Source organism: Octopus bimaculoides, chromosome 7, assembly GCF_001194135.2.
Source record: "Octopus bimaculoides isolate UCB-OBI-ISO-001 chromosome 7, ASM119413v2, whole genome shotgun sequence".
Classification (NCBI taxonomy): Eukaryota; Metazoa; Mollusca; class Cephalopoda; order Octopoda; family Octopodidae; genus Octopus; species Octopus bimaculoides.
In genome coordinates this window covers 25064046-25074597 of record NC_068987.1, presented here as the reverse complement: position 1 = coordinate 25074597, position 10552 = coordinate 25064046, and positions in this window count along the sequence as shown.

Sequence of the window (10552 nt, the reverse complement as noted above, 5' to 3'; positions counted from 1 at the left end):
CATATATATATATATAGTCTAATGATTGAAACATGTAAAATATGTGTGCGTGCGTGTGTGTGTGTGTGTGTGTGTGTGTGTGCACATGTAAATGTTATGCATTGTTAACAGTCAAGCAAATGAACGTTAAACAAAATTTTATTGTATTTACATAGCATGAAAAGTAATATTCTTATTATATACCTGGAAAAGTATAGGACAGGAACTGTTTCTGTAGTGTACATTGCTTTGTAGATTCTTATAACTAAATCAAAGCTAGAAAAGCAGTCCCGCTGCGTCTTTTGGGAGTCAGTGAGAAAGTTATCCTCAGGCGATGTCTTGTTCCGAAGGCTTACAGCAGAAGGTATACAACTAAATACAGCCAATGGCCAAGTGGTAACATACACTCGCTAACTTTGTAGTTCCGAAGGCAGACATAGACACCATCTCGACTTCTGACGTTCACCCTCGGAACATCTCGAATATAATAGATGGAAGGAAGGAAGAAAAATCACAGCAGCACTTGGCTTGTAGCCATTTACAGCTGCGTAGACAGAAGCAGCATAAAATGAAGGGCCTAAACTGAAGGACAAAATGCATCACCCTATTCAGGAAGCGAACTCACAGCCTTGTGATTATGAACCCAACAGTCTGACCACTATGCTCAAACACAAATACACACCACACGTACGCTGGTTTGTAAACAAAGATACAGAGCTCCATCTTTTGAATGTAGATAACGAAAACAATGTCACATTTTAAACCTGAGGCAAGTCTTGAATAATTTTGCTGTTCCGCTCACAGATTGTATTTGTAATGTGCGAATCAGTTGGTTGATTTCTTTTTCTGAAAATCCAAACTTATCCAGACTGACAGTTAAGCATTTACTTACAAAACCAAGTGTTCCAATTATTATTGGTATAAATGTAAATTTGTCATCCGGATATAGAAGCTGGAGGTCTAGAAGCAGTTGTCCACAGTTATTTTCTTTCTCTTTGATATTCAAAGAGATATTCACATCAGTAAGACACCTTACCTCTATGACGGTACATACTTTTTCTTGTCTGTCCCAAACGATATCCGACCTGTTATGCTCACACTTGACAGATGTTTTGATGGAAATATTCTACCAGATGTTTTGATGGAAATATTCTACCAGATGTTTTGATGGAAATATTCTACCAGTTGTTTTGGTGGAAATATTCTTTTTTGTGCTGATATTTGTGTACGTATTCAATAACAAGGGGATTCTCTATATTTATTCCAGGACAATCATTTTTTTCCGAATGGCATTATATATTGTTTTTGCGACAATGTCACGTTGCATTGGGAGGTAGAGGCTTCATGACATTTTTAAGTAGCTGCTAATCACATGTGTGATGTCTTCCACAGAAATATGACAATCTACATTTACGGTCGCATCTTGGAACTCTAAGGGCTTCACTGTCTCTTATGTATGTATGTATGTATGTATAAATATGCAAGGGTTCTGTAAATTTGCGTGTCATTTTACAGTTCTATTTGCATAACAGTTTTTTTTTGTTAATTATTCAAACTTCATCATCCTGAGATCTAATTTTATTTAAACGTCTCTCACAGTGGAAATTGTGTATGATCTCTATGGGGAAACTAGTTACATTCTCTCTACTGAGTTAACTATCATAATATAGCATAGAAAGTGTTAAGTCATGGTTGTTTTTATTTTCAGGAGAAGAAGACTGTGAATGGACTAACAGCACCACTTCGGGGTACACATATATTAAATTTCCAGCCCACCCGAATACAAATTATAAAAAGTAAGTGATTACATTGCTCTGGCACCAATTAAAAAATTAGCATCATTCAAGTAATGGTAAACTCTTTCTTTCGTACAAATTTGTGGCTTTGGGCCAATCTTAAGAAATATTATTATTGTTGTTGTTGTTGTTGTTGTTGTTGTTGTTATTATTATTGAGTGAGAGAGCAACGCATGCCATCAAAGTGTCACTGGGGTACAAATATATGAAACCAAAGATATTCATCACGACTACCCATCTGATAAGAGTATACCAGGTACATGCATCACAACCATATGTACATGACATAGTGACCTCATATGAAGATAAACAGTGCATGATCTTGCAGGTGGGGCCCATTTACTCCGGTTGAGTAGCCTATCCCGCGCAAAAGATTCCTGAATAAGATTTGTTTAATGATGAACGAAACACTAATGTTTCCAGAGGTGAATTATTCAAAACCCAAATAATTCCTCACGACACATGGCTATGATGCTCCCCCACTATTTCTGCTTGTGATCAGAAATGCTCCTATCGTCAGCTACTAAGGGACATGCTCAACTAGTTCAGGCCAAGCAACTGACAAGCAAATCTGTGTTACTGATCAGAATATTTGCTGTAGCCATCTTTTATATAAAGACAAAATTTGTTTATGGTAACATTTCTAATCAATTAAGTTGTTGTTGTTGTTGTTGTTGTTGTTGTTGTTGTTGTTGCTGTTGCTGTTGTTGTTGTTGTTGTTGCTGCCGTTGTTGTTGTTGTTGTTGTTTTAGGGATACTTTACGGTATTTGTTACAGCACTTTACATTCCCATTCGAAATTCCGCCTAGGTCAATTTTGCTTTTCAAGGACTGAGTTAGTGAAATTTGGTGAAAAAAAAAAAACAAAAAACAAACTTACAACCCTGTAATTTTAACTAACTCCAAGTAGCATGGTATATACTGTGAGTAGATAAAAATAGCTCGAAGACAAATATTAATTTAACTAAGCCAGTATACATTATGTCAATCATTGTTTTGTTATCTCCAAAACTATACTCTATTGGCTTCCTGCCCCCATTTATATCAGTTTCGGTTTGTACAAAATGACCTTAGTAAATATAACATTACGGTATCTGCTTTACTAATGTATTTTGAATGGCATCATTGTCTGTCTTGTTTTGCTAACCAGTGTTTACTTTAATCCCAGTTATTTACATGACTGCTGAAGCACCTACTGTTTCAGATTGAGGCATTCAGGTGTAAATGTTCAAAATTTCAGCTTAACATATACCTTTCCCACTTTTTCTTCTATTTTGAAAAAGAAATTTTATCTAATTCGTTGATCACTGTATTTTAGTCGGCTTCATTAATCCTTGTTATTTTATTTAGTTTTAGTATTTCCTTATTTGAGATTAGACTTAGCACACATTTCTTGTACAACTTCAAATTGTATGTCTTTACTGAACTCATTCATCAGCTTTTGAAAAATTCTGTTTAATTTTCATTAATCATCGTTTTTGTTTTTCTTTTTTTATTGTCATGCTTTGTTCTATGTAAATTTTCAATCGCTTTTCTAATTTACCTTATCTATTATCGCTGTAGCAAATACAAATATAGAACCGAATGAAATACCCGCACCGGATAAAATAATATATAATATTTGCTCCGACTCTTTACATTCCGAGTTCCAATCCTGCCAGAGTCATTTTTCCTTTTGTCCTTTCGGGTTCAATAACATAAAGTATTAGCTAAGTACTAGGCCACTGGTATCAACAAACCCTTTCCGTTCAAAATTACTAATCTTACAATAATAATTATTGTTGGTTTGACAGAGTTGCTAGAGCGTCGGAAAAAAAATAAGTTCAAATAGCGCCGAGGTTAACTTTACCTTTTATTATCTCAGGTTTGATGAAATAAAATACCTCTAATGTACTGAGACCTAAGATACCGACCATGCTCCTCCAGAAAAATTGCTGCTCTTGAGCCTAAATTAGAACCACTCATTATTAAGAGAAACGAGCTGACAGAATCGCTAGAGCGTCGGTCAAAACGTTTTCTGGCATTTGTCCCGACTCATAAGGTTGTGAGTTCAAATGTTGCCGAGTTCAATTGTGTCTTTTATCTTTTCGGGGTTGATAAATCTACTAACCCCGCCCTTTAAGATTGCTGGCCTTGTGCCTATAGTAGGAATTATTATTATTATTATTATTATTATTATTATTATTATTATTATTATTATTATGTTAGTGCATGTTAATTTAGTTACCAGGTATCTTATATTGTGGTTTGGTGACAGCAAATCTCAAGAGTCTTCCTTAAGATTCTTGCAGAATATATGACGGTACTTTTTTGCAGGACGACAATACAAGTTTCAATTCCAATCTTTATAGTAATAATTGCTATCTTGGCCTTCCACAGTTTCATCAACTCTCTGGCTAGATCCTGATATTTAAGAATGTTTTTTCAATTATTTTGGTATCGACTCTGCTATCATAGGGAATTGCAAAATCTATGATCTTACACTTTTGTGTATTTTGTTCACTATGATGAAATCCGGTCTTTTTGCGTCAATAGTACGACCAGCTTTTTTGGTGATATCCCACAAGATCTTGTAATCATTTTCTATTGTTCGTGTACATACCACTTTTCTGTTATTTTGAAGCTACGCACTCGGCTAATATCCCATTGCACTCTTTTGCCTACACAGTCATGTTTGCGCTTATATTTCTTTTGTGTTGGTATACTGCGTTTACTCAAAAGCTGATTGATATTTTCGTCTTCTTTCCTGCAGATTCCACATTCGCTGTCTGAATGAGTTTTGTCGATCTTTGCTTTTATCAGAGTTACTCTAAAGGCTTGTTCCTGAGCGGCCATAATTAGCATTTCTGTCTCTCGTTTCAAATTCCCATTCGTCAACCAGAGTCAGCAATCTTTATTTCCAAGATTTTGGCCGTGTAGTTCCATCTCTTTCCATCTGTTTGCTCCGTCGTTCTTTCTTTTCTCTGAATTCTCTTATTGTTTCGGTCACTTCTTGGGTATCGCTGGCTGCCGATAGTATTCTTTATTTACTCTGCACAACATAATTTTTCAGAACTCGCCTTCTGCTTTTAACAGTCCTCTGCCACCTCCCTATCTTGGTAGGTAGAGTTGGTCGGTATTGCTTTTAGTGCGTTGTGCATTGTGAGCACTTTCCTACTTCTATGCAAGTTTTGTAGCTCGACCTTTGTCCATTTCAGAAAGAGAGCAGAGTATCTCAATACGGACACAGCCCAGGTATTTATGGCTTTAATGATGTTTCCGTCATTTAATTTTGTTTCGAGCACCTTCCTAATTCTTCTCTTGTACACTTTAGTGACTTTCTCTCACATTTTCCCTTCCATTATCCTATTGTCTTGCACAATTCCTAGATATTTGTACTCTTCATTATTCCACAACAATCTAATGATATTGTTTTCTGGCAATTTAATTCCATCACAGTTTACATTCCAGCCTCTCTTCATAATTAGTACGATGTATTCTGTTATTTTTTCTGAATACTCTCACTGTTTGTTTTATTTTCTGTAAACAGAGATCATCCACATAAAGTAGGTGATTTACTCTCATCTTGGATTTGGTAAACTCATAATTTCTTAGTCAGTGGGATTAGCACAATGACAAAGAGTAACGGAGACAGCTAGTCTCCTTGGAAATGTCCCTGCGTATTTTCACATAGCCTAGTGATTCATTTGCACACGTTGGCACTGTTTCCCACACTTTCATTGCTTTCTCCAAAAACTTGTTTATCTTTTCATTGACTCCGAGATTCTTCAGACATTCCAAGAGCCAGCTGTGTAGGACATTGTCGTAAGTCATCCTGTAATCTATCCATCCAACAACTAAATCCTTCTTCTTTATTCGTACTTCATTTCATACTCTACTATCTATATATAGCAGATCAGTAGTTCCCCATGATTTCTTCCTTAATTTCTGTGCTTCCTCCTCCTCCTCCTCCTCCTCCTCCTACTACTACTACTACTACTACTACTACTACTACTACTACTACTCATCATTCTCATTATCATCATCACGTAATAATCTACTGCACCTATGTGTTCATGAAATGTGTATAGTATTGCCTTTTGGAAGGGTACGACTGTGTTGTATGTTATATAGCTATTTTGTTTTGTGGTAGAATTTAGTTTGTTGCTTCCTGGTGTTATATAGGAGTGTTGTCTATTTTCTCTTTGTTCTATACCAGTGGTTCCCAAACTTTTTCGCTCCCTTGGCACCCAGGTCACAGTCCCAAGCACTCCCCCACCCCTCAACTTAACACCACAAACCCACAAACATAGATCTCTTTCTGAAGCAAATTCAAAGCAACTGCATTTCACAAATGAAACTTAACCTAATTAACCTATTATTTTGTTGTTTTTACAGCAGTCGCCCTCTCGATCACTCCATTATCACCCCACTTTTCTACAATGCCCCCTTGGAACTTTCCACTACCCCCAGGGGGAAGTACTGCCCTCTTTGGGAACCACTGCTGTACGGGGTCCGTACAATGTGAGTTATTTTGTTGAGTGACATATTTTGTATGTGTTACTTGAGTTGTGCTACATGTTTCAGCGCTAGGTGGGACAGTACTTGTGTAGAGAATGAGTTGTCAGAGTAGTTGATGGTTTGAATTGTGTTATAGTGTCGGGTAACGATTAAACGGTGTAACAGATTTTTTTATCTATTTCTTTTTGCCTTTGGTCAGTAAGTGTTATTTCTTATTTGCTTCTATCTAGAAATCAAAGGAAATGACTATTATTCACTTCAATCTTTGTTTTTGTATCATGGGCATTAATGTCTTAAAACTAACCTATTTTTCATTACATTTCAAACAGAGTCGGTGCTGAGTTGCTGAAACAGAAATATTTTTATAGCAAATACAACAAATTTACTTGTCAGTTGCTCGACCTTAACCACTTGAGCATTGACAATATGTTCATTTCTGATCATGAGCAGGAGTAGTGGGGGAGCACCATAGCCATGTGTTGAGAAAGATTCTTTGAGGTTTGAATAAATGTAACAAAAGCAAAGTTTGAAGGAATTATTAGCCATTTTTTATACTCTCTAAGGGTTAGCAAATATGAAATAACTGTTGTTATCCAAGGACAAAAATTGTGTAATACAGTGTTTTTTAAGAATATTACTATGTAAATTTGCTGGGTAGTGATTACGTGGGATATATGTTGTGAGGGTTGTGTTATATTATTAGAGAGTAATTCTGGAGATGCTTCAAGTTTTTATAGCGTATAGGTTATAAAGTGTACTGTGTGAATTGTGATATTGTGTTGAAAGTGTATCGCATGGGATGTAAAGCTGAAAAGTCTGACTGGCCTTTTATCTTCTTGTTCATATTCTTTTTTACCGTATCCAAAATGCTTAGCTGCATTTCATCCGTCTTAACGCTCTGAGTTCAAATTTCGCCAAGGTCAACGTTTGCCTTTCATCCTTTAGGGGGTCGATAAATTAAGTGCCAATCAAGTACTTGGATCGATGTGATCAATTATTCCCCTCAAATTCCAGACCTTGTACCTACAGTAGAAAGGATTCTTCTTTACCATATCTAATATTTCAATTATTATTGAGACCTTTTTAACGTTCATTCCCACATCCTGCCCATTTTCAGTTCAAGACCCTAATAATTTGATACGTTCTCGACCACCTTCTATGTACTATTTTTTCCGGAAGGGTTACAGATAATTTTAAGCCCGTCCCTGATAATTGTACCTCGAGGTTTTGCCACCAGCTCATACTTTGTTTATACAGGCATGCTGCATATTAGTGTTATCATGTACCATGTTTCGTTCACGCTTATATACTTCTCAGTATTCACTTCGAAATGTTAGCATATTGCTCAGTGCATATAGCTGCCTAGTCGATAGAGTTTGTGGAAATATTCTGACTTTGCAAGGATTGATGAGCAAAAGGGGCAGGTTCAGCTGTCTCGTTATACTGATCGCATAGTTTGCACTGATGTTAGCGCCTTGTTTATTTTGTGATTTAAAGTTTTTCTCTCCCTGTGTGGCTAAACATTGCTCTTGTTGCGGCTAAACTCAAGCCTGACGTTGTTCGTTTTCGTCAGAAGCTTTTGGAGATAGCATTGGATTTTTCTCTTATTAAGTGTTATCTATTGCATGTTGTCTGTGATCAGAAATTTTATAGTATGTTCGTAGTCTAGTTTTGAGAGACAGATGACGTTCATATGAATAGCATAGAACTTTCTCATTACCGAGCTGAAACTTAGTAGCCAGATATATTTTTCCAGCTTTGCTGTATTGTGATTCCAACTATACTTAGCCGGAGTTAGTGCAGGACAAACTGATGCAATGCGATGGAAAGTATAGCAAATAGATCTCCGTCCGTTTTGACGATGATCTTTCAGTTGTTCAATTTATTGAGCTACCTGCACATTGGATTAGATTGTCATTCTCAGGCACATCCAACATGACAGAGTGTGTGAGAAGGCAAGACTCTCAGATTTGAGATAAATCCTTCCGACGAGTTTCTTTTTGTTTAATGTTCCATTTTTACTCACAAGGTTTCGGTAGATCATAAACTACGGTAAAAGATACTTACTCAAGATGCCACTCAATGAGAGTATCGACATAGTAAAAGCACTACACAGGCAACGAATGTCGCCAGTGTAGTGCATGTAAGAATCGTGGACAGTCCTTCAATATGTCAAGTTGTAAGAACCTGCTAGATAGTCATGCTTCTGTAACCCCAACATACTGGATATGACTACGTGGTTCAGAGGAAGCGTCTATTTTATACGTGGGATATTCAGTTCATGGTAGCATTGGGCATGTTAGAGTTCATCTTTATGGTGCTATTGCCGTTATTGTTTGGCCCCAAGGCCAACATTTATTGGATAGACAGACATTATCAAAGATGCATTAACTGCTAATGCCCTGTCATTTTATATTAAATCTAATTTACTTTTTTTCTCCATTCAGACAGGGAGTGAACTTTGAGGGAGATATGACTGCTTTTTCTAGCGATCACTTTGTAGTCCCCTTTTCAGTATGTTGTTGTATATGTTCTTTATGAAGATGTTATTTTTGTTTGTTTGTTTTCCTTCGATGTTATTTTTGTCGATGCTGTTGTTCTTGTTGATTTTGTTGTTGTTGCTGCTGTTTAACTCCAGGTCAGCACGAAATCCAGCTGCCATATATGATGTCAGACACTCCAGCTGTGATCACCCCTTCTTTCCTCCAGATAGTGTGTATCAAGCACTACATTATACAATGTGACCTTTTCATTGTAAGGCTTTGGGGCGTGATTTGAAGGAGTTTAGCTGGTACTTTTAGCAGGCCAAGATAACTTCGTGCATACGCATACGCATTTTTATTGATATAAGCGTCTTTATTGGTTTTCGATTTTAGGTTCTTGTCGATCGAAATATATAATTCGATTGTTTTCTGTTTTTTGGGGCGTGTGTGAGAAAGAATAATACTCCAGTACCGATAAAAAATTTACGATAAGGTTATACGACCAGAGTCGACAATATTGCGATTTAGGAGAGTCGTTAGAACGTCGGATAAAATGTTCAGGATTTGTTCCGGCTCTCTTCCTTTTAAGATCAAATCCTGCTGAGGTCAACTTTATTTTCCATACTTACGAGATCGATAAATAAAGTATCAGTCCAGTTCTAAGGTCAATTTCTTCTTCTATCTTACTTTCTCGCAATTTATTTATCATTGGAAGAAATCGACTGTATCGTGTGAGTAGGAAAAATAGTGGGATGTCAGTGATGACGGCCTTCTTAATGTATAGATCATTAATATGAGAGAGACGACATTTTGATGTTACTCTCCAAATGACTTACCGAGATTGGAGGTACAATTCATTCTCAAAGATTTACTAACCACAAATAAGATCTTCCAATATATGGAGACTACAAAAAGATAACATTTAGCGGTTCTTTGTCTACTCCCTCACTATTTCTCTCTTTTCTTCTTATTCATAAGGAGAACTGGATATATTTTTTAGTATGTCATGGCTTTATATGTTCACACGAACGTTTAGATAAAAGTAAATATGTAAGTAAATAAATGCACTGCATCCTGCTACCAAATAATTGCCTACCACTATTTCTTCTTGAAATTTATAGTGGACGAATGTCATATTTACAAAGTAATATATGATATTTGTTTTAGGAAACACCATGCATTTCAGTCTACATAACATAGCTCTCTTATGTTCTAGTTCATTTACTACAGAACCATATGTTATGGCTTGGACTACAACCATATCAATGGGGTAGGAGGTATTTAAATAGGTTTTTAGGCTACATGACTTCCATGAAATATAAGGTTTGGTTCCGACTGTAGGGCTATGAGTAAAACATTATGTTAATAACTCTGTTTACAAAGAGGAAAAGAAAATATAAGAATGTAAGCTATAAGTAATTCCCTCTAGCGTTGTGACAGATTCAACCTGGAATCGAAACCAGATTGCAGACTACTTTGGCCTTACAGATCACCATTTCTGTCTTTGGTTTGAGCATTTTCGTTGGCGTCTCAGATTTCAATTTTAGACTTCGGTGGATTTATATTTAATTTGCTATATTGTTTGACGTTCACATTCAACAAATCAACGAACGTGAAAAAAGAAGAAGAAAAAAGAAATCTTTATTTGGTTTGAATCTTACAAATCCTAACAACTTCATGTGAGGCTAAGTTCTCACGCAAAATGCATTAATATACTCTGATACAAACGCCGATTTCACATACAGCAATACTCATATAGGTACTATGTATGTATGTATGTATGTATGTATGTATA